The sequence below is a fragment of the Macaca fascicularis genome, chromosome 8 (assembly GCF_037993035.2).
Source record: "Macaca fascicularis isolate 582-1 chromosome 8, T2T-MFA8v1.1".
NCBI classification, from domain to species: Eukaryota; Metazoa; Chordata; class Mammalia; order Primates; family Cercopithecidae; genus Macaca; species Macaca fascicularis.
The window spans coordinates 151,681,658-151,706,538 of NC_088382.1; positions in this window are offsets into that span (position 1 = coordinate 151,681,658).

A 24,881-nucleotide genomic window follows, 5' to 3' on the forward strand; every position below is an offset into this window, starting at 1 on the left:
GCCTGGCCCTTTCCAGCTTGGTTGCCTGTGTGGAAACCCAGAGCCTGGCAGCCGTCAGAGCTGTGAGAGCAGCTCCCATTGAGGACAATGCAGTGGGGTAGAGGCTTCGGGAGGATGGGGCCTGACCCCCAGCACAGCGCAGGCCAGTGGGGATTACAGCTGGCAGCAGGGTGGGGTTGGAGGATGGAAAAGGACCAGGAGGAAGTAGCCAGGGTGAGGGGATTCTGGCAGAACCCCCTAACAGGATGCCTGCTGAAGGCAGGCCAGCGGACCAGGCCTCCCTCAGAGGGTGGGGGATGAGGAACCCAGTTAGATGTGGAGGGAGGGTGGGGGTTTCTCCCTAAAATGACTTTGCAGGGTTGTTGCCAAAACTGTGCTCCTGAGGACGTGTCCAGGGACAGGGCTCCATCAGTCCTCGGGGAGCAGGTGCCTCCGCTGTCCAGTGTCTGGACCGGGACAGAGTCCTTGTCACCCGACAGCAAGTGCCCAGCGCCTGCGCTCCAACTCTGGAGGCCAGGCCTTGGTGAGGAGAAAATGTACACCTTCACTTTTACTGAATGCTACTGAAATGTGCTATTTCCTTTCATTATGAATGTAAGCAACAGACTACCCTAAATCCTATGACTTTCCACCAGTAGACAGCACAGATGTCTCAAAACACAATGAAACTCAGCGTGACTGTAGCCATCAGTCGGTCTGCATTTGACAAAGAAGCACCAATGTTATTGCATCAACAATTCGCTTTCTGAAGAATTTCATAGCTGTGCTTCCGAATAATTGACTTTACCCACTATTCAATGAACAGTACCAAACATCTCATTCTGAGAACTAACCACAGGCTTCCCCAGATGCCAAAGGTCAAAGGGTGCCCTGCCTTAAAGGAAGATGAATTTACAAGGAAAAACATTACCCCATAACAACTACCTAAAAAGAAACAAACAAGCAATAGAATACACAACACACAGCTGGGCTCGTTGCAATGCACAGGTCGAAATTTTAAGTAGACATGCCAAATATTTATAAGATGATCAAGGAAAGGTATTATAAAATAAAGACCATTAATCCACACCCTTGCCGTGGCCACAGGGGTGGGCCAGGGTCCACGGGCGGCGAGAGCACTGGAGACCACAAGTGCAGCTCACTCCACAGCTGTCCACACTCGTCCACCTGAGCTCTGTCCTGAGCGCGACGAGGCAGGTGCAGCTCACTCCACAGCTGTCCACACTCGTCCACCTGAGCTCTGTCCTGAGCACGACGAGGCAGGTGCAGCTCACTCCACAGCTGTCCACACTCGTCCACCTGAGCTCTGTCCTGAGCACGACGAGGCAGGTGCAGCTCACTCCATAGCTGTCCACACTCGTCCACCTGAGCTCTGTCCTGAGCACGACGAGGCAGGGACACAGAGCCAGGCTGCCCGGGAGCTATGGCCCAGCTGAGGACGGGCCCCAGCCCACACTCCTGGCCAGGTTCTCCGGACCACGTCCACACATACGGTCACGCTGGGAATGGCTGAGGCATGATGTCCAGGACCCAGGCCTGGCCACAGATGGCTCGGGCAGGACCCCGTGTCTGCCTCCTCGGCTGCTGGTCTTGGGCAAGCTGCTCCGCCTCTCAGAGCTGCTGTCTGCGTCCCGTGAACGGGGAGGAGGGGCCCTGACTTGAAGGGACACATGAGCATGAAGTGCAGTGATGCTGCTGAGGGCCAGCAGAAGAGCTGCCACCCGTGGGTGCTGCGCTGAGAGCTGGGCCACTGTCGGAAAGGGCCGGGCCCCGGCACAGGAGCGCACCTTCTGGAAGGTGGAGCCAAACCACATCACGCCCAGAGAAAATGGGAGGAAGCAGGGCTGCCACAGAATGTGGTTTCTCCTTGGAGGGGGCACCAAGCTATCATGAAGAGCCATGACGGAGCCTGTGCCTAGGGCACAGTGGATGGGAGCAGCCAGAAGGCCTCCTCTACCCCTTGCCAGGACCAGTCCTGTGGGGAACCCCACAGGGACCCTGCTGGACCCGGGGAGAGGGCTCCTCTCAGCTGAGCAGGTGCTGAGCCCCTCAGTAGGATGAGGCCCTGTGCGGGTGGTTTGGGTCAAGGTTGGATTTTGGGCCGTGGTCACTCAGCAACCCTGGAAGGTGGGGTGGGACTGGCAGCAGCCGGGTGGGGCGGGGCGTTTAGAGTCATCCTTCCTGCGGAATAACAGGCTGGAGCCACCCCTGCAGGCTGGGGTGGGTGGGGGGTGTGGATTCAAGGGAGGTCGGCTCCCCCACTCCCCAGGAGCTGGACACAGAGGGAGTGGCCAAGCCCAAGAGGAGCATAGGGCACTGTGAAAGGAAGCGTCCCCTCCTCCATTCCCTGACCCCAGAGCGAGGCAGGTGCCCAAGGGGCCTCCAGCATCACCTGGTGCCTGGCTGGCAGGGACTCTGACCCGTGATTCCAAGACAACACTAAATAATGACTTCTTTCTACACTGGCCTCATCAGGCAGTGAGGAGAGCCTCCAGCCCTGTAAAGCACGTGTTGAACTGTGGTTGCTTACGGCACTCGCCATGCACTATGCCCAGGAACGGGCTTGGGGAAGGGGCAGGGAGATTAGCAGGAGGCGGTACCACAAGTCAAGCACAAGGCTAGAGGCCACGACAAGCCCAGGGCTGGCCCACGAGAAAGGTGGCTGCTTGGAGCAGGTGGCAGAAGGGCGGGATCTGGGAGGGTCCCAGGAAGGTCGCAGGCGATGTCACTGAGCTGGAGACGGGAGACCCGCAGATGACCAAGCCCTGGAATGTCACAGGAAAGAACCAGGCCAAGCCCCAGGAGTCGGGGGGTTTAGACTGGGGTGTTTACTCCAAAATCAGGCTCACCTTTGAACTTTTGAGAAAGCCTCTTGAGATAACCAGAAGGAACCAGGCACAGAGGTTGGTCGGGCCCCTGCGCAGACAAGGACTTCCTGCACATCCAAGACAAACACAAAGACCGCATCTGATAACCTAAAATTACATTTCTATATGTCAGAGCCGCACAGCTAAAATCACACAGCAAAGGAAAGGCAGGAAATGTTTGCAGCAATTATGACACCACTAACTTCTTCTTATATAAGCAGCTGAAATTGATAAGAAAAATCGTAAGCCACATGCTGAAAAGTGAGCAACATACATGAAAAGGCACTCCACAAAATAGAAACCACGAACGCCAAACAAACACGCAGAGATAAATCATTCACCCTCCCAAGTAAGGAAGGAAATTAAAATCACGGCGCCAGGGAGACACCCTCCCGCCTATCCAGCGTGCTCGGATCCGCACGGGGGCTCGGCACTGGAGCGGTGGCGTCAGCGCCACCTCAGAGAAGCACCTCACACGCACGGCATCTGTGCCAGAAGGGCTGGCCCAGCAACTCCCTCCAAGGCTCTACGGATGGAGACGCTCTCAGATGCAAACAAAGCCTTTGAGCAAATCTGCCGACGGAGTGACTTCCGACAGCCAGCGTGCAGGAGTGACTCAGCCCCGCCAGAGGCTCTGTGGAGAAGCGTGCACGGCAAGGCCCCTGCCAACTCTGCCCGGAGTCAAAGATCATTCAGGGTGAGCCACTGGGGTGAGACACAAAACTGGGTGGCTGTCTGCACACCCACGTTCACAGTAACACCACCCACACAGCCAAGAGCCAGAGGTAACCTACCTCCCCTCCAGACCAGCCCAGGCCTCCCCTTTGCTGGAGCCTCCCAGAACCCCCGGCCTAGGGAGCCTCCTCTCCCTCTCCCAGAAATTGCAGGGCTGCAGAATATAATCTCTGCCATCCCACACAGGGGAAAGGAGGAGGACCTGGGGGCAGGACCTCAAGGGTTCCAGGGTCAGTGTCACCCCTGCCAGCAGGAAGGCCCTGAATCTCAGATCTCCCGACTATACCATGGGCCCACTCCACAAGCAAAGGACAAAGCCAGAATCCAGGCACAGGTGCACCACTGGCACACAGAGCACAGTGCTCGAAGGTGGTCCTTGCCCTCCCCCTCTCCTCACATGCCTTCACTAACATGGCCTCGATGCTCACACACGCTGGGGGTCACCTAGAGAGGGACCTTCCTTTTGCTGTGGTCACCGTGATGCTGTGGTCACCATGGGATGCTGTGGTCACCGTGAGATCCTATGGTCACTGTGATGCTGTGGTCACCGTGAGATGCTGTGGTCACCTTGAGAAGCCGTGGTCACCGTGGGATGCCGTGGTCACCGTGGGATGCCGTGATCATCGTGGGATGCTGTGGTCGCTGTGGGATGCTGTGGTCACCGTGAGATGCTGTGGTCACCGTGGGATGCTGTGGTCACCGTGGGATGCTGTGGTCATTGTGGGATGCTGTGGTCACCGTGAGATGCTGTGGTCACCGTGGGATGCTGTGGTCACCGTGAGATGCTGTGGTCACCGTGGGATGCTGTGGTCACCGTGGGATGCTGTGGTCACCGTGAGATACTGTGGTCACCGTGAGATACTGTGGTCACCGTGAGATACTGTGGTCACCGTGAGATGCTGTGGTCACCGTGGGATGCTGTGGTCACCGTGGGATGCTGTGGTCACCGTGGGATGCTGTGGTCACCGTGAGATACTGTGGTCACCGTGAGATGCTGTGGTCACCGTGAGATACTGTGGTCACCGTGAGATGCTGTGGTCACCGTGGGATGCTGTGGTCACCGTGGGATGCTGTGGTCACCGTGAGATACTGTGGTCTCCGTGAGATACTGTGGTCACCGTGAGATGCTGTGGTCACCGTGGGATGCTGTGGTCACCGTGGGATGCTGTGGTCACCGTGGGATGCTGTGGTCACCGTGGGATGCTATGGTCACTGTGAGATGCTGCAGTCAGTGTGAGATGCTGCAGTCAGTGTGTGATGCTGTGGTCACCGTGAGATGCTGCAGTCAGTGTGTGATGCTATGGTCACCGTGAGATGCTATGGTCACTGTGAGATGCTGCTGTCAGTGTGTGATGCCGTCACTGATCCTGCAGCCTGCCAAGACAGGCACTTTCTTATCCTCCTTTTACACCTGGGAAAACTGAAGCCCAGAGACGTCAAGCATGGTGCACTCCTTCCCACAGAAAGTGATGGGTCTAGAATAGCACCCGCCCCACTGGTCCACTGCCTGGGCTCACCACTCCCTCCCGGGTTGACTGGTGGGGCCTCCACAGAGACTCTCCCCAGCAGGAGTGAGAGAAGCCTCAGCGCCTGTGGGTGCACACCAGGCCCTGCCTCTTCACTTCCCCTTCCCTGTCCCTGGCTTTGGTTGTGCAGTGACCTCACCCTCTGCACAGGCCCTTTCCACCAGCAGGAAGACAGACAGCACTGGACTAGCCCTGGCTCGGAAACTCCCACACAGAGCAGAGGCTTCTATCCCCGTGTCCAAATCTCACTCCCAAGAAAGGGCTCTGATTGGCTCTAACAGGAGCACCTGCCACTCTGGGCCCACAGTGTCCCTGGGGTCCCCCTGGGGCCTGGGAAAGTCCAGGCCATGGCATGTGCCCACCCTCCAGGGTAGAAGCACGAGGCCCATGAGCAGCAGAAGGCAGGCGAGAAAGCCACTGGGCAGGGCCCAGGCACTGCATCCACAGCCCAAAGGCTGCATCAACACAAGGGCCCGGCGAGAGGGGAATGCAAGGGGCACAGGGAGGCCTGAAGCGGCAGGGCGGCCCAGGCTGGAGGCAGACGCGCCTGTGGGCTTGGGTGGGGCCTGGAGGAACTGCAGCTTCAGCACAGGCAGACTTGGCTAAAGAGGTCCCAGATGTGCTTGAAGGGGCACCAGCTCATGTAGCCCACCTACGGGACAAGCAGGCCTCAGCGTTCTCCTTCCCTGGAAGCTCAGGAAGCTGAAAGCTGGCCCTCCAATTAACAGCTATCGATCTGACTGTGCCTGCTCCAGTCCCCCGAAAGATCTCTCCGTGGCAGTAATTGCTGGGACCTGATGTGTCTGAACACTGCACTTGAGGCACAAGGGCCCTGCATAGCTATTAAATTGCCTGCAGGGCCAGGGGTCGGCTTGACAAATGGTGGCACGTGCTTTATCAGCAGCCACACTGGGGTCTGGGCAAGGCAGGGGCTGCAGGGAGAGTGGGAGAGGAGACCGCGTGCAATGATGAGGGGCATTGCAGGGCGCGGGGAGAGCGGCCGCCCCACCTGGAGGCAGCAATCCCAGCTAATTCCGCGGCACTCAGCCCAGATGTGTCCTGTCAACATGTCTCCAGTCACTTTGCCAAACAAATGAAATGTCCCTTCTTGTCCTGGAAAATGAGATTTTCCCTTCACAAATCCAGCCAGGCTGGCTTGGAGCCAAGACGTGTCCCTTAACCCCACATGCAGCACCCAGTCTTGGGGTCCACAGAGACCCAAGCATGAAGCTTTCCTCATCCCCCAGGTGGCGGGAGGGAGAGTTGGAGTAAAAACTTTCACACAAGGACACCACTCCCTGCCCCAGCCGGCTCTGAGTCTGTAGCCTGCCCTTGCAGGTGACCCAGAGAGGTCACTGGAAGGACTTGAGGCTCAGAGCTGCTCCATGCTCTCAGAAAGGCCAGTGTCTGCAAAGGGATGTCCCCCTGGATAGGAGCCAGCTTCCCAACGCTGCTGCTGACTGTGGCTGCCCTGCAGGAGAGGTAGGTAGGTGAGGCCTGCCAGCCACAGCACTCCCAGCCTCTGTCCCAAACCTCAGACCTTGCAGGGAGACTGGGCCAGCAGGTCACAGGCCCCGGCAGCCGTGGGCTGGAGGGTAAGGTGGGAGACCGGCTCTGGACACAGCTGAGCCTGTGGCGGCCGCCCCTCTGCCTTGGCTCCCTCACCTGCTCAACAAGAGTGTAGCTAAGGTGCTCCAGGAACGTGTGTGCTAAGTTCTCACCAGGTACCTAGCAGCATTAACAATGGATTCCAGAATCCAGATGCTGAGGCCAGAGGAGGAGTGAGGCAGAGAAGGGGTGACTTGGTGAGTGTTTTCACCCTGTCCCTGAGGGCAGCCGGAGAGACAGCTGGGCCAGAGGAGGAATGAGACAGGGAAGGGGCCAGTTGGTCAGGAAGAGAGTTTGCTGTCAGAGAGAGCTGAGCTGGTGGGTGTCCAAGCTCAGGGCTGCAGTTGGCATCCACAGCCTGGCCCCACTCACCCTAGGACCCAGACCAATGCCCTCGGTTCCTCTGGGCAACGGGCACAATACAACTCATTCCAGAGCTGCGTGATGGCAAACTCGAGCCTGGCCAGGAAGGGGCTCCACATGCGTGTGTCCTGCCCCTTCTCCACCATGCACTTTCCGTGGCCTGGAGGAGCCTCTGGGGCAGAGATCGCTGCAGACTCTCCCTCTCCCTGCCCTAAATGCCGAAGGCCACCCCATGCAATGGGCCCAGGCAGTAGAGAGCTCCATGCCCACAGTGAACTGCTCTAGATGATGGCTAGGATTCAGACCCGGACGACGAGGCTGATCAGGAAGACAAAGGTCACACCTTTCAATGGACTGAGGCCCGGCACACAGGAAGTGTGGCACAAATGTTCCCACACCACTGCACGCACACAACCCACGTGTCATCTCAGGCATGCACTTAACGCAGCAGAAATGCCCCATGGAGGTGAGCTCCAGCAGCCGGGAGTTCTATCTGCTTTGTGTAGCCAGATGCCCCACAGCAGGAGCAAAAGCCCAGATGCAGGAGTGAAAGGCGGAACTGCAATGCACACAGCTTTGCAGGCACATAGCACCTCAAACATGCACACAGCTGCGCGTGGACACTCACCCTGGGACAGGCGTGCTCACCAGGGGCTCCCAGCCGGCAGTGTGCTCCTCCTGTTACTGGGCTGCTTCCACCAGTGATGGGCACACAGAGAGAGCTCCAGGGAGAATAACTGTGGGATTTTATGAGGCTTTTCCTTTGTATTAAAAAGCCACTTGTGTGGGATTAAGCCGCACTTTTGCCAGCCTTCACGTTTGCAGGTAATGGAGTTACCCACTCCATCTGTGACCTATGACCGCCCATGGGCACCAGGCCTAAGGTGTCCTTGAGAGAAGCTCCCCCTGTGTGGCCCTGAGCCACTTCCACCAAGCACACGGCACAAAGGACCTACAGCCACCATGGGAGTCTGAGGACGATGCCTGGGCCAGGGAACGGAGGGTGCCCACCTGAGGGCCACGGCCAGGCCGGGACCCTCAAAGTCCGGGAAGGGAGATGGGGAGTTGAATGGTGTCCCCCAAACTCCTGCCCACCAGAGCCTCAGATGGAACCGTATTTGGAAATAGGGTTTTTGCAGATGTGAGGAAGGAAGGCATCCCATGACAAATCATCCTGGATGGGAGAGGCCCTAATTCCAGTCACTGTGACCTTATAAGAAATAGGGAGCCTGCAGACACACAGGGAGGTGACCTCGTGCAGTGGAAGCAGAGATTGGAGTGAAGTGATCATGAGCAAGGAAGGCCTGGGACTACCGTAAACTGGAGGAGTAAGGACAAGACCTCCCCTAGGGCCTTCAGAGGGAGAACGGGCCTGTTGGCACCTTGATTTTGGACAGCGGGCCTCCAGAGCTGTGAGACCATCAATTTCTGTTGTTTTAGGCCATCTGGTTCATGGTACCGTGACAGGAGCCCTAAGTGACTAACACAGGAGGACACCAGTGAAGCAGCCACATTCCAGGAAGCCAGCACAGCCTGGAGCCTCCCCTAGAGCCACCTCCCTGTTATAGCCCCTTTCTCAGCTCAGACCCTGTGCAGCCTCCTTCTCCTCCCCTCCTGCCCATCCATCAGGCTCCCTTCCACTTCCTTGGGGGCTGTTTGGAGGATCCAGCATTTGTGGGAAGGACAGACAAGGCCTGGCTTGCTCAGGCAACATGCAGGGTGGCCAGGTGTGGGGCACCCATCCACACACACCCTCACTGGGCACATCCAGCTCTCAGCAGCCTGCCCCAGACCTTTCCAGTGGCATCTCTTCTCAGCTGTGGTGATAGGTTACCTTCTACCACACCAGACGGCTTCCTGCTGCCTGAACAGGACCAGCTCCCCTCAGTCATAGCTGTTGCTGATCTCCACATCAAGGGATCCTCCATGGGTCACCCTGCCCCGCCATATCCCAGTCTTCATGTGCCCCATCCTTCCTGTGGGCCCACAACCCCACCTTCCCAGGGCTCTCACTCTCTTCCAAATTCCTTGCCTTTAGTGTGAGCCAGGGCTGTGACTTGCTTTTTTAAAAAAGGAAATTTAAATGATTTATTTATTTTTGGATAATTGTAGATTCACATGCAACTGTTAAGAGCTAATACAGAGAAATCCCATGTATCCTTTTCCCAGCTCCCCACAATGGTAGCATCTTACACAATTGTACTCCAGTATCACAAGAAGGACATTCACACGGAAATGGTCAAGATACAGAATGTCTCCACCACCCCGAAGACACCACAGAACATCCCTCATCACCGTGAAGACCCCACAGAACATCGCTGTCACCATGAAGACCCCGCAGAACATCCCCATCACCATGAAGACCCCGCAGAACATCCCCATCACCATGAAGACCCCGCAGAACATCCCCATCACCATGAAGACCCCGCAGAACATCCCCATCACTATGAAGACCCCACAGAATATCTCCATCACCACCATGAAGACCCCACAGAGCATCCCCATAACCATGAAGAGCCCACAGAGCATCCCCATCACCGTGAAGACCCCAGAAAACATCCCCATCACCATGAAGACCCCACAGAACATCCCCATAACCATGAAGACCCCAGAAAACATCCCCATCACTATGAAGACCCCACAGAACATCCCCATAACCATGAAGACCCCAGAAAACATCCCCATCACCATGAAGACCCCACAGAACATCCCCATCACCGTGAAGACCCCACAGAACATCCCCATCATTGTGAAGACCCCACAGAGCATCTCCATCACCATGAAGACCCCACAGAGCATCTCCATCACCGTGAAGTCCCCGCAGAGCATCCCCATCATCGTGAAGTCCCCGCAGAGCATCTCCATCACCATGAAGTCCCCGCAGAGCATCCCCATCATCGTGAAGTCCCCGCAGAGCATCTCCATCACCGTGAAGTCCCCGCAGAACATCCCCATCATCGTGAAGACCCCGCAGAACATCCCATCACCGTGAAGACCCCACAGAACATCCCCATCATCGTGAAGACCCCACAGAGCATCCCCATCATCGTGAAGACCCCACAGAGCATCCCCATCATCGTGAAGACCCCACAGAGCATCCCCATCATCGTGAAGACCCCACAGAGCATCCCCATAACCATGAAGAGCCCACAGAGCATCCCCATAACCATGAAGACCCCACAGAGCATCCCCATCAATACAAAGCCCCTAAAGAACTTTCCCACCACCACAAAGATCTCACAGAAACTCTTCATTACTGCAAAGGATCCATGTGTCACCCTTTATAGTCACATTCACTTGTCTTCTGCCCCAGCATCTCTTTAACCACTGGAAACCACTAATCTGTTCTCTCTGTCTCTACAATTTTGTCATTTCAGGAATGTGATATAATGGAATCATGCAGTATGGAATCCTTTGGTACTGGCTTTCTCCACCCAGCATTATCCTCTGGAGACTCACCCAAATTGTGGCATACAGCCGTAGCTTGTTTCTTCTAACTACTGAGTAGTCTTCCGTGGTGTGGCAGTTTCTTTGATCATTCACCCACTGAAGGACATCTGGATTTGTTTCCAGTTTTTGGCTCTTACAAATAAAGCTGCTATAAACATTTATGTACAGATTTTTGTGTGAACGTAAGTCCTCATTTCTCTGAGAAAAAAAAGCTAGGAGTATGATTGATGGGTTGTGTGGTAGTTAAATGTTCACTCTTTAAAGAAACTGACAAACCCTTTGCCAAGTGGCTTCACCATTTAAATTCCCACCAGGATTGTATGAGGGATCTTGTCAGTGTGTAGTCTCCCCAGCATTTGGTGTGGTCACTATTTTTTATTTTAACTGTTCTGATAGGTGTGTAGTAACATTGTGGTTTTAATATGCATTTCCATAATGGCTAGTTATGTTGAACATAATTTTATGTGCGTAATTGCCATCTGCATCTTCTTCAGTGAAATGTTTCTTTATGCTTTTTCTATGGATTGCTTGTTCATTTTTACTGTTGAGTTTTGGCAGTTCTTTCTATATTCTAGAGAAAAGTTCTTTGTTAGACAATGTAGTTTGCAAAAATTTTCTCCTATTGAGTAGTTCGACTTTTCATCCTCTCAACAGGATCTTTTGCAAGACAAAGTTTTAAATTTTGATGAAGTTGAGTTTACCAGTATTACCCTTTAATGAAGGAAAATCAAATTTTCCTTTAATCAATCAATCCAATGTCAGTCTAAATAACTCTTTGTCTAGTTCAGGATCAGAAGAATTTTATCCTGTTTTATTTAAACGTTTTGTAGTTTTATGTTTCACATTTAAGCCTGTAATATATGTTGAGTTAATTTTTGTTTTGGGTTGAGGTTTACTTTTTTGTGAGATTCATCTTAGGTTAAGGTTTACTTTTTTGCCTATGGATATTCACTTGCTTCAGAACCACTTTCTAAAAAAATCTATCCTTCCTCCATTGAATTGTTTTTGTACTTTTGTCAAAAATTAGTTGGGCTTATTTTCGTAGGTATATTTCTAAGTTCTCTATTCTGTTGCATTGAGCATTGTGGTCTGTCCTTCTAACAATAAAACACAGTCTTGATTACTGTAGCTGTACAATAAGTCTTAAAATTGGATAGACTGAGTCTTCCCACTTTGTTCTTTATCAAAATTGTTTTAGCTATGCTAATTCCTTTGCCTTTCACATAAACTTTAGAATAATCTTGTCTATTTTTTTTTTTTTAAATACTTGCTGAGGTTCTAATATAAGTTGTGTTAAACCTGTATACCAATTGAGGGAGTTGACATTTTTGCTATGCAGAGTCTTCCAATCCACGAACATGGTATGCCTCTCTGGTTATTTATAATTTCTTTCATCAGATTGTATTGTTTTCATCTACAAATTTGGTTATGCTTCATTATATTTACACCTAAGTATTTTATTTTTAAGTTATTGTACGTGACATTATATTTTTAATGTAGGGTTCTAAACATTCATGGCTAATATACAGAAATTCAACTGATTTTTGTATAACCTTATATCTTGAAGCTTTCTGAATTCATTTGTTCTAGGAATTTTTTGTAAGTTTCTTTGGCTTTTCATGTCTTCTGCAAATAGGGTCAGTTTTATTTATTTCTTTCCAGTTTGTATGACTTTTATCACCTTTCCTTGCTCCAGTGCACTAACTGGAACTTCCAGCACTGTGTTGACTGAAAGTAATAGGAACAGACATCCTTACCTTGTTACCAATCCTATCTTAGGGGAAAGCATTCCATATTTACCATTAAGTTAATGTTAGCTGAAGCTTTTAATTGGTGTTTCTTCTAAAGTTGAAGAAGTCCTCCTCTATTCTTATTTTTCTGAATTTTTATCATGAATGGATATTGAATTTTGTCAAACTCCCTTTGTCATGGTTTATAATTATTTTTTAGATATTGCTCAATTCTGTTTGCTAATGTTTTGTTAAGGGATTTTGGATCTATATTTATAAGAAATACTGGCCTGTATTTTTCTCTTTTTCTACTATATTTGTGGATGTCATAAAAATAGCATTAAAACATGAATTGGTATGTGTTCTCTACTATTTTGTGGAAGAGACTGTGTAGTATTGGCATTAATTCTACTTTAAACATTTGGTGAAATTCTTTAGTGAAACTATCTTGGACTACATATGTCCTTTGGGGGGAGATTTTCAATTATGAATTTAATTCCCTTAATATTTACAGGGTTATTTAAGTTATTTATTTTTTATACAGTGACTTGCGATAGTTTGCGTTTGTGAAGGAATTGATCCATTTCATGTAAGTTGTTAAATTTGTGTATGTAGAGTTGTTTTTAGTGTTTTGATGTCTGCAAGATCTGTTGGGTATCTGTTGGGTATCTTGTTGGGTATCTTGCTTCTGATATTGGTAACTTATACCTTCTCTTTTCTCTTTGTCATTCTTGTTAGATTTTTGTCATTTTTATTGACCTTTTCAAAGAAATAGATCATTATTTTATTTGTTTATTTTATCTATGTTTTTCATTTTCAATGTAATGGACTTTGACTCTTGTCTTTGCTCTTTCCTTCTTTCTTCCTTTGGGTTTATTTTGCTCTTAATTTCTTTAGGTTTCTGAACTAGAAGCTTAGATTATTTATTTGAAACTTTTAACCTCTTCTAATGTATGAACTTAGTGCTATATATATATATATATATATATATATATATACACACACACACATATATATATATATTCCTCTCAGTACCACTTTATCTGTATCCCATGAATTTTGAAGTGTTATATTTTTATTTTGATTTAGTTCAATGTGTGTTTTTAATTTGCCTTGAGACTCTGTCTTTCTCTGTCCTCCTCTTTGCCCAAATAGATTATTTAGAAGTGTACTTTTTAGTTTTCTGGAGTTTGGAGACTTTCTCATTATATTCCTGTTACTGATTTCTAGTTCAATTCCATTGTAGTTAGAGAACACACTCTGCTTGATTTTGATTCTTTTAAATTTGTTGAGGTTTGTTATACGGCTCAGGATATGGTCTACCTAAATACATGTTTACGGGCACTTGGAAAGAAGATGCTTTTTTGCTGTTGGTTAGTGAAGTGTTTTGTAAAGGTTGATTAGATCCTGCTGGTTGATGATGTTGGTGAGTTCTACCTTCCTGCTGATTTTATGTCTAGTTGTTCTATCTAACTGTTGAGGGAGAGGTGTTGAAGTTCCCAACTATAATTATGGATTTGTCCATTTCTCCTTTCAGCTCTATCAGTTTTTGCTTCACACAGTTTGCAGCTTTGTTGTTTGGTACATACACATTTAGGATTGCTATACCTTCTTGGTGGATTGACTGTTTTATCATAATGTGATGTTCCTCTCTTTACTTGGCAAATTTGTTGGCTCTGAAGTCTACTGTATCTGTTATTAATATAGCCAATCAATTTATTTTTATCAAGGTTTACATGGGATATTACTTTTCATACTTTTTTATTTTCAACCGATGTATATTATTATATTTAAAGTGAGGTTTTTGTTGTTGTTGACACCTAAAGGTCAGGCCTTCTGTTGCTGCTGGAAAAGGATGAGAATTCTAGCATCTCCCATGGTCTCCCTTCCACCACAATGGGTGATGGTGAGCACCTGACGCTCCACGAGGCCTCCTCAGATCCCACTCTAGCAGGGAAAGCAAGGGGCACGCCTCCCTCCTGGCATGATGTTTGTTATTGCCATGTGGGGATGGAAGCCCAGGCTTTCCATGTGGTCTCCACTGATAGTGCTGGAGGCCTCATTACTGGCTAGTAGGAGTCAGTCTCATTTCTTCAACACAACCCTGATGAGGGTATTGGATGCCTCACTACAGCCTCCCATGGGTAGAAATCTAGGTTCCCCACTCACCCTTTGCTGATGAGGTTAAGCGTGGGGCCAGTTTTTCTTTGGCATTTGGCTGAAGTAGAACTATTATTATTTACACATTTTCTGTCTTGTGAACTGCCTTTTTCCTGGTCATTTGGCTAAAGAGAAAAAACTTTTGTTGAGCCTCATCTGTGCTTGTTGGTCACTGCAGTTTTCCGGCTTATGCAACTCCAAGTCTGGGACATATGAGGCCAAATGGAAACCCTAGAAACACACCGCTGCATTCTTCCTCAGGTCCTGAGGTCCCTGGGTGTTCCACCTTCTTCCCTCTACCTTTCGGAGCATTGTGATGCTTGCTTTATATATAATGTTCAGGTTGTTACCTGTACTTAATGGGAGAAATAGGGAAAAGTACATCAGCTCCATCTTCTCTGAAGCAGAAGTCCACTTGCTTTTGACAATAGAATAGAACAAAGGTGATGCTGTCACTCCCATGATTATATTCTGTTAGATTAGACTCCATCATGCTAGCAGACTCTCTCTGGAGACTTTACTTGATGGCTTGATAAAGGCAGCAGCCATGCTAGGGACTTCACATGTTAAGAAGCTGTGGGTGACCTCTAGTTAATGGTCAGTGAGAAGTTGCAGTCATTGGTCCTGTAACCACAAAGAAATAAATTTTACCAACAACCTGAGTACATTTGCAAGTGGATTCTTCCCAGTTGAGCCTCCAGATGAGAACACAGTCCCAGAAGATACCTTGATTGTAGCCTTGTGAGACCCTGAGCAGAGGATCCAGCTCCCCTGTGCCTGGACTCTGATCTACAGTGCAGTGGACTGTGTCCCCATAAAATTTATATGTTGAAATCCTAACCTCCATTGTAATGGTATTTGGAGGTAGCACCTTCAGAAGGTCATTAGGTCATGAGGGTGGAACTCATGTGAATGGGATTAGTGGCCATTTAAGGAGAGGCCCCAGAGAGCTAGTTCACTCTTTCTCTGCCATGTGAAGATTCAAGGAGAAGTGAGCCAGCAGCAACTGGAAGAGGCCCCCACCAGAGTCCAACCAGGCTGCCTCCCTGATCCCAGACTCCCAGCCTCCAGAAGTATGGGGAAGGAACTTCTGTTGTTTATGAGCCACCAAGAGTGCAGTATTTTATGATAGCAGCCCGAGGTGACAAGACACAGTAACTATGACTTAATAAATGAGTGTGGTTTTAACACGCCAGTTTCATGAAGATGTGCTGTGCAGCAATGGCCAGTCAATATTCTTCCCATTCCCAAAGTCCCGACTTGGCCCTATTTCCACAGCCCCTGCTGGTTAGGGATTCCCTTCCTGGCTCCACTGTGCACTTGCTGTCACCTGGCCCCTCTCACCAGCTCCAACCAGGCTCCCACTGGAGTGGCCTCCCTGGGTGAACCTGAAGTTTGCCTAGGGCAGGGATTGGAGTTCCACCACCCCAGCATCCTGGGAAGGATTTCCCTGCCAGGGGAAAAAGTAAATTCAGTCCACACTGTGTTCAGAGTTGGGAGCCAGCCTGTGCATGCAGAGAAGACTGTGGTACCAGCAAACGACTGTACACACCCACCTCTGATGCCACCGTGGCCAGTGCTGAAGAACAGGGGTGGACAGACAGGGGCCAGCTCTGAATGCTGACCAATGGACATCATACTGAGGGATGGCGGGAAGGGGCCTGGCATGAGCAGAGGCAGAGAGGCACGGCCAGGGAGGCTACGTTGGGAGGGGCAGGCTCACAGAGGACCCCGTCGTCCACCCTCACTGGGCTCCAGCAGGGCACTGTTCTCCCTGGGTGGCACCACCAGCCACCCCCCCACCTCCCTCCTGGCATGATGTTCAGGTAGCAACCCACTGGTTCTACTCCACGGCTGGTGCCAAGCCACACTGGAGCCTCCAACAGCCCCAGCTGACTCACTTCCTCTATATCTCTCAGATGGGCACCTTCTGCTGCCCCCACTGTCCCCACCCTCATCTCCTCCAAGCCCCTGAAACAGCCCCCAGCTCTGTTTGCATCCACTCAGCCAGAGGTGCCTCAAAAGACAGACTAATCACATCCCTGTCTCCTTCCTAAAACCTTCCATGACTGCCCTGCCCTTCAGAGTGAAGTCTGTGCTCTTGGTTCACCACAGGCTCTTTGAGGCCTGGTCCCAGATAGCTTCCCACCCTCCCAGGTCCTCTGCTCACCATATTCCTCCTCCCTGGACCATGGGGTGTTCTCTGAGCCCAAAGAGCTCCCTTCCCATTCAGATCAACCTTCAGCTGACCTCACCTCCTCCCTGCACCCACTCGCCCTGCTCAGGCTCCAGCCTCAGGCTTTCCTGCCACCCCTCCCCAGCCTAGGTCCTCTTCTGTACAGCATTTGTCACCTGGCCCTGCACCTTCCTGATTACCTGTGTACCTGCCTCCTCCTCCCCAGCTAGAATTCTGGAGCTTCTAGCAGGAGAGGCTCAGGAAGTGGCACACACACGTGTGTGTGTGTGTGTGTGTGTGTGAGAGAGAGAGAGAGAGAGAGAGAGAAAGAGTCAGTGGACAAGAGATGGGAGTGGGAGTGCAGGGAGGAGGTGTGGTGTTCATGTCTAATGAGCAGTTTCCGTTTGGGAAGATGACATGGTCTTGTGGAATGGATGGTGATGATGGCTGCACACCACGTGAATGATCTTAATGTCACTCAACTGTGCACTTAAATATGGCTAGATGGTAAATTGCACATTACTGTGTGTATTTTACCACAGTAATTTTTTAAATTATAATGAAATAAAAGCATAAAAAGAAAAAGACTGGCCGGCGCGGTGGCTCATGCCTGTAATCCCAGCACTTTGGGAGGCTGAGGTGGGTGGATCACGAGGTCAGGGGATCGAGACCATCCTGGCTAACACAGTGAAACCCTGTCTCTACTAAAGAATACAAAAAATTAGCCAGGCGTAGTGGTGAGCGCTTATAGTCCCAGCTACTCAGGAGGCTGAGGCAGAAGAATGGCGTGAATCCAGGAGGCAGAGGTTGCAGTGAGCCGAGATTGTGCCACTGCACTTCAGCCTGGGCAACAGAGCAAGACTCCATCTCAAAAAAAAAAAGAAAAATACTTTAAAAGGTGTATACCATTATGCTCATTAAATCTGCCTATAGGAATCTATCCTGAAAAAATCATTTTTTAGGGTGATGTACAGATATGCCCAAAGAAACAATGTTTACACTAGAGAAGACAGAAAGGATCTGCTTATTCAACAGAGGAAGTGGTTAAGTAAATTATAACTCACATATTCTGGAGTATTTCTAACTCTTTAGAGTGACGCTTATGAAAATAGTGTGAACATCAACATTTTCTTACAATAATCACTGAGAAAGATAGGAACAAAATTGTAAATATATCCACAATTTTAAAAATATCTATGCTTGGGAAATAAAATAGTCGTTAAAACATCTGAATTTAACAGCTTGTATTTGGAATATTTTATTTTTATTTTTTATATTCTTTAATTTGAGTTTTTTAATACTTAGATAATAAAAATTAATATTATTTTTAAGGACAATTTAAAAACCAATTTCAAAGGTAGTAAAAACAAGAAAGAGGACAAGGAGGAGGAGAGAAAGGAGGAGGTGAGGAAGGGGAAGATGGAAGAGGGGGAGTGGGAAATAGGGGGAGGAGGAAGAAGGCGAAGCAGTCGTCGCCCCTGGAGCAGGCGCTGCATTGAGTTTTCAGGGAGAACAGTGCCCTTGGAGGGGCGTGGCCTCAAGGAGCCATCATGGGGCAGGAATCCAGGATGCTCTTGCATCGTGCCCAGTTCTGGACTGGGCCTAAGAAACCATGTGGAAGAAGCTGGAATCCCTGACTCCAGAATGTGATTGAGGGAAAGGCGTTCCCAGATCTGATGATGCCAACCACGTTGCTGCAGCCTGCGTTGTGCCAGACACCATTGGCAGAGCTTGCCAAGAACCATGTCCTTGACTCTCAGGTTCCCTCTTTGGGGGAGACATCACTGTGGTCCACACCCTGCAGGAGTCACAGTGGAACTATCATCCAAGATCAGACAGCTGGAAGGTGGTACGTCAGAAACTCAAAGTGTGGGCGCATGACCCAGGAGGCTGGCTTCACCTGAGTGTGCACTGGAGCAATCCTGGAAGACTTCCTGCAGGCGGCCTTCCTTTCCTGCCTCCCACCACAATGCCTCACTCTGCAGGCATACTGGGCTGCCATGGTGTTACACCCCAGGCCTCTGCACTCGCTCTTACCCTGCTCCATCTGACAGCGGCCTCTTCCTGCTCAGATTCAACTCCCCCAGCTCAACCCCTTCCTGGGAGGGTCGCCAGTACATCTGTGCCCAGGCCACACAGGATGCAAGTGCTGAGTCCAGAGTTTGATCCAGTCTGTTCAGCACCAGAGTTTTTCACCTAAATCAAAGGGTGGATGCTTGGCACAGGGGCCCGCCCCAGCCTCTGCGCGTTACTGAGGGCCCAAGACATCTTTGCTGACTGTGTCTACAAAGGACCTCAGAATCCTTCTCAACATGGCTCTGGCAGCTCCACCAACCTAGCACCATTGCCATGGAGTGTAGAGGTACCTGCTCTCCCAGCTGCCTCCACTCAGGGCGGCTGTCTCCCACCCTGTCCCAGCCTTGCCTCTCAGTGCCACCAGCAAACCTATACAAATGGCATTGTTGGCCTTTCTGAAAGAGCCTGCCCTGCCTCCACACGTGCAGTGACTCCTCAGGGTGCAAGTCCTTCCTCTCTGAGTCCAGGCAAGTGCAAGCACCGTGGCAACCCTTCCTGGGCATCAGAGCCAGTGAGGAACGGAGGCAGTGGAGCCCATCTGCCGGTACACACCAAACTGCAGGGTGTGGGGTAGAGGCCGGGCGGCAGGAGGGATGATGGCTGGGAAACAGGAAGGGGCTTTTATTAGCTTCAGTGAAATTCTGCTGAATGCCTCCCTCTGTGCGTTTGGGCTGGAGCGGGAGACATCCCTGAGCCAGGGCCTCCAAGGTCTGACGTGCACAGGTGTCTTCTGGGTGCTGCTGGAAACGCACGCCCAGAGACAGCGGGGCCTGAGACTCTGCACTCTGCACTCCTGGGACACTTTGGCATTCCCAGGAAATGCCAAGCCGCTGGCTGGGGCCCAGCTGGCATTCCCAAGTGGGGACATGGCAAGTCCACGTTCCTCACCCTCTCGCCGCCAAGGCCCATCACCCATCCCACCACAGACTTTATGCCTCCCCCAGCCCCATTTCTCTCCCAACTCCCTCTACCCCACCACACCGGGGCCCCATCCCGGAGGGTCACCCAGCAAACACGGCGAGGACAGCACCTGCCTGTGAATGATCTCCAAGAGACTGACCCAGCCTTGTGGGAAGGACCCTGTGCCCAGAGAAGGGCCAGCCACCACCAAGGTCACACAGCTGGTTAAGGAGTAGAGGCCAGGTGTGTGCTGCCTCCAGCGTCAGGCTGTCTTCCACACACTGGGTGCAGGCTGTGAGTGGCTCTGCCTCTATGCAGGCTCGGAAAGGGTGCTGAACCTCCCTGGCCTTCATTTGCTCCTGGGGCATGTGGTAGGGGTGGCCATCTTTGAAACCTTGAGGCCTGTGGGCCTGGGGCCGACCGCTAGTGAGGAAAACAGCTGGAGAGAACTGTTGATCCCTGGATTTGGTGCAAGTCTGAGGAGGTGAGCAGCCACCCATGACCTCCTGACCTCCCAGCCAGGCAGAGGGCCCCTTCCAGTGGCGCTCATCCCGGGGCCAGCTTGTGAAGCCAGAGAGAGGCGGTGTCCCTGCACCCTCCCACTGGTTTGCAACTCATACTGCTTCCCCCTGCCCATTTCCTGCTTTACAGGACCCTCACTGGGGCACATCACATGTGTGTTCAATTCCTGAGAAACAGCTACCGAAGCAGCCAGTGTGGGTGAGAACCCCAGAACTCTGTGTGCCAGGCTGCGGTGGTGGAGGCAAAGTGGCTTCCCCTCTGCAGAACCGTAAGTTACTCACTTCAGCAGCTGGATGAAGACCCGATGATTTAAAGAAGAACTTCTCACATCAAGGGCAATGTGGGTCACAGTCCCAGCCCCAGAGGGCTCTGAGAAGCCACAAAGGGCTGTGGCTCCAACCCACCCCAGCCTTGGATCTCCCTCAGGAACCTGGCCTCCCAGGCCCCTCCAGCCTCCCCAGGGATCCTGAAGCACAGTCTTAGGCAGTCTTAGAACTGTGAACTGGCCCATCTCATCCAGTATTAAAGATGAGGAAACTGAGGCACACAAAGTCGAACAGATGCATCCAACCTCAAATAGCAAGTTAGGCCGGACACAGGACCCATAGCTGGTCTCTCCCTCAGTCCAGTGTCTCACGGCAGCATGCTGCATGTGCGAGCTCTTGGGACTCTCTGTGTTTGTTTCATGTATGTTTCATGTATCTCTGCAGCCACCTGCCCTGGGGCCGGCACCTGCTAAGGCTCCTTCTCTGCTTTGGGACCAACCCAGCTCAGAGTGGAGCTCAGCAGCATCTGCTGGCCCCAGGGCCTCTGCAGGGTTCTGGGCTGAGACCTGTGCTCTGGGCTGAGTTGTGCCTTCCCAAAGTTCTATGCTGAGGCCTCAACCTCAGGACCTCAGAACGCGACTGTGCTCTGTGTCAGAGCCTTCACACAAGGGATTAGGATTAAACGAGGTCACTGGGGTGAACCCTGATCCAGGTTGTCCGGTGTTCTATAAGAAGAGGAGATGAGGACGCAGACATGCAGAGGGTGACCATGTGAGGACTCAGGGAGAAGATGCTGTCTACACACCAAGGAGAGGGGCCTTTGTAGAAACCAGCCCTGCCCACACCTTGATCTCGGACTCCAGCCTCCAGAGCTGTGGGAGGGTAAATACCTGTGGCATTTGTCATGGAGCCCGAGCGGACACACACACTCTGGCTCAGGGAGGCCCATGGAGGGCCTGCGGTGGTCAATGCTGTTGCCTGACCTGTTGAAATCCCCTGGGTCTCCAGTCATTAGGGTCGGTGAGTTAGTTTCCCAACAGAATCATGGAGCATCAAGGCTCTGGTGGGTTTGGGAGGATGCAAGCTGGGCTTCTGATGTAGGAGATGAGACGTGGCCACTTCTGTGACCAAGAACAATTCGCTAAAAAAGAACGTGGCTAAATATAATGTGGTTGAAAACAAGGGAACCACCATAACGATATGTTAAAGGCCATTTGGTTAGAAATGACTCTTTGCAAAGCTGGGCATGGTGGCTGATGCCTGTGATCCTAGCAATTTGGGAGGCTGAGGCAGGGGGATCACTTGAGCCCAGGAGTTTGAGACCAGCCTGGGCAATGAAGCGAGACCCCCATTTCTACTAAAAAACAACCAATTAAAAAATTAGCCAGATATGGTGGTGCACACTTGTAGTCCCAGCTACTTGAGAGGCTGGGGTAGGAAAATCACTTGAGCCCAGGAGTTCGAGGCTGCAGTGAGCCAAGATGGCACCTCTGGATTCTAGCCTGTGAGACAAAGCAAGGCCTTATCTTAAGAAAACAAAAAACAAACAAACAAAAACAGAAAACGAAAAAACAGCTCTTTGCTGCTGCTGATTGTGAGAGTGTGAAGTTCCGTGTGTGACATGTCGGTTTTGTGATCTTTAGTGAGGTAGCCACATGTCCCGTCCCCTCTGCCCTTCTTCATTCCCAATCCCTTGTGACTCAGTCATCCCTACCCTCTGCTTTGTGTGCGTGAGAAAAAGTGTAGAACCATAACCAGCTGTAATAGTCAACCATAATCGCTCTCTTTTTTTTTTTTTTTTTTTTGTATTTTTGTGTTTTGTGTTTTTAGTAGAGACGGGTTTTGCCATGCTGGCCAAGCTGGTCTCGAACTCCTGACCTCAATGATCCACCTGCCTCCACCTCCGTAAGTTCTGGGATTACAGGCATGAGCCACCACACCCGCCTAAACCATAATCTTGTCTAATGGATCCTTTTGTCACTTTATTTCAAATTTATTTTTAGACAAGCTATTGGTGCTTCTTGTATAAAATAGAATATTGGCAAAGAATAAAGAACCTGGCGCCGTGTTTAACCCTTGTAAAAACAGCCGCTAAGCAACGGTGGCTCCTCCCAGACACGTTAGGTAGAAAGAGAGGATTTTTCTTACAAACTAAACACCATTTTTTCTTTTTGGTCTCTCATGGTTTATTTATGCCATCCAATCAGGGGTGAACATTTCTCTTATTCCCAATACCCCTCTGAGGCTGAACTTCTGGTTGAGACAAATTGCTTTGGGCCAAGTTAGGGGCACGGTGCTCTGGCCTGACCACCTGGGGTAGAGTTGCACCCCCAGTAGGGAGGGACCCAGCCTGGACCCCACCTGCTCACGCCTGAGCGGCTTTGAAACCAGGACTAATGGGTATCCCCTGATCGCTGACATCCATTATAACAAGCACTGGAGAAAGAAAGAAATCCTTACTATCCCATTAGGAACACTCTAGGCAGGAAAATGCCACTTCAGAGTGGTGAATGGATTTACTCAGGTGTGGGTGGAGTGGGTAGAAGAACCCCCGTGTCCGTGTGGCTGTCTCAGTGGAGGCTCTGGAGGGGAATGTACATTTTCCCAGGGGTCTTTGGCCAGGTGGCTCACTTGCCACAAGCTAGAGAGGCCCCTCCACCACCCAGTGCTGCACCTGCCTGCCAGCCAGCGCATGAAGAGCCTGCTTCCAGCCTCACTCCTGTGCACCTGCCTCTCAGGCCTCAAGGGACCGCCAGCTCATTAGGGCTGAGGGCACCTTGGGTGACTGCCACTGAGGTGAGCGCCCAGGCCAAGGACAGACCACTCAGCTCCAACTCCTAGAAGCTTCCAGACCCTGACTGGCCCCCAAAGCCCCATGGCACAGTCTCAGGAAGAAGCACAGCATGGGGCCTGTTCAATGGAGGTGGGGGCTGCCTTCACTGTTATTAGAAGCACAGCCTGCCTCCAGCCGGGGCCCCCCAACCTGTGATGCACGTAAGCATGGGGTGGCTTGGAGGGGTCCTTGGCCCAGCCTAGTGCCCTGAAATCTGTCCTCGTGTGTCAGGGGCCCAGGCAGCAGTCCTGGCTGTGCTCCCTAGGGGAGCCCCAAGTGCAGACAGGGCCAAGGGCTCCTGGGAGGAAAACCCGGGGTTCCAGTCCATGTTCTGCACAGGAGGTGTGTGGCTCCTGGCCTTCCCGGGACTCAGAGCAGAGAGGACAGCAACGATGGTGTTGCAGGGCTGATGTGGAGCTGGGAGGAGACAGGCTCTGGGGGCTCCACAGAGTCAGGGCCTGGTGCCTCCAGCAGCAGCCTGGGAACCCCCAGTGTGGAGTCCGCTCTAAGTTGCAGATTCCTGGCGGTGAGACTATGGGACCCATGAGGGCCAGGCTGAAGGCCAGGGCTAGATTTGGGGGCACTGCAAGGCAGACAGTCTTGATCCATTCCTGGTTCCCCAGTACTTACTGGCTGAGTGACTGCCGTCACTCAAATTCTACAAGCCTTGGTTTCCTTGTCTGAGAAATCGACATAACAGCTGATCTTCCTGAGGTTAGTGTGAAAATTAAATAAGATAATGCTTGTGTGTTCCTCAGCTGGGGCTGCAGTAACAGAGGACCACAGACTGGGCAGCTTAAACAACCGTTTACCATCCCACAGCCCTGGAGGCTGGGGATCTGAGATGAAGGCATCAGTAGGGTGGTTCCTCCTGAGGCCTCACTCCTTGGTGTGTGGACGGCCGCCTTCTCCCTGTGTCCTCACATGGTCTTCTGTGTGCATGTCTGTCTCTGTGCCTACGTTTTCTGTTTGTAAGGACACCAGCCACCCCGGATTAGAGCCCACCCTCATGCTGTCGTGTAACTAGATCACCGCCAGAAAGACTCCATCTCCAAATAAGACCACACGCTGTGGTCCTGGAGGTTAGGACTTTAACATATGAATTTGAGGGGACATGATTCAGCCCAGACAACGTATGAGCCAAGGACACGGTAGCGCTCAGTAAGTGCGGTCGCTGACTCAGGAGCAGGAGCAGGGATGGAAAACGGCCTCAGGCACAGAGCAAGCACCGTCAGGGTCCAGACCCCCTGCCCACACCATCAGGGCAGCATCTGTCTGGTGGGCCCTCTTTGGGGCCAGGCAGCAGGCAGGTGCCTGGTCACAGTTTCAGCGGGGAGGGGAATTTCCCGGAGCAAGGGTCTGTGGGGACCCGCATGGCAGGGTGTTCCCAAGCCATACACAAGCACCTCTGGTGACACTGGCCCTATGCAGAGGTGGCTGCCAAATGTCCCCTCAGGACCAAGGTGTCTGGTAATTGGTGAAGAGTTCACAGCTGAGCCTCTCCTAGGAACTGCCCTCGGACAGAGGGGGCTGCTTCACCCCGGGTCATGCCCTACCTTAGGAGTGGATCTCATTCAGTGACTGGGGTGGGGACCAGAGACCACAGCCCAGGCATTGCCCCATGGCTTGGATCCAGAGCCTCACTAAAGGGTCATCCTGGGTCCAAGAC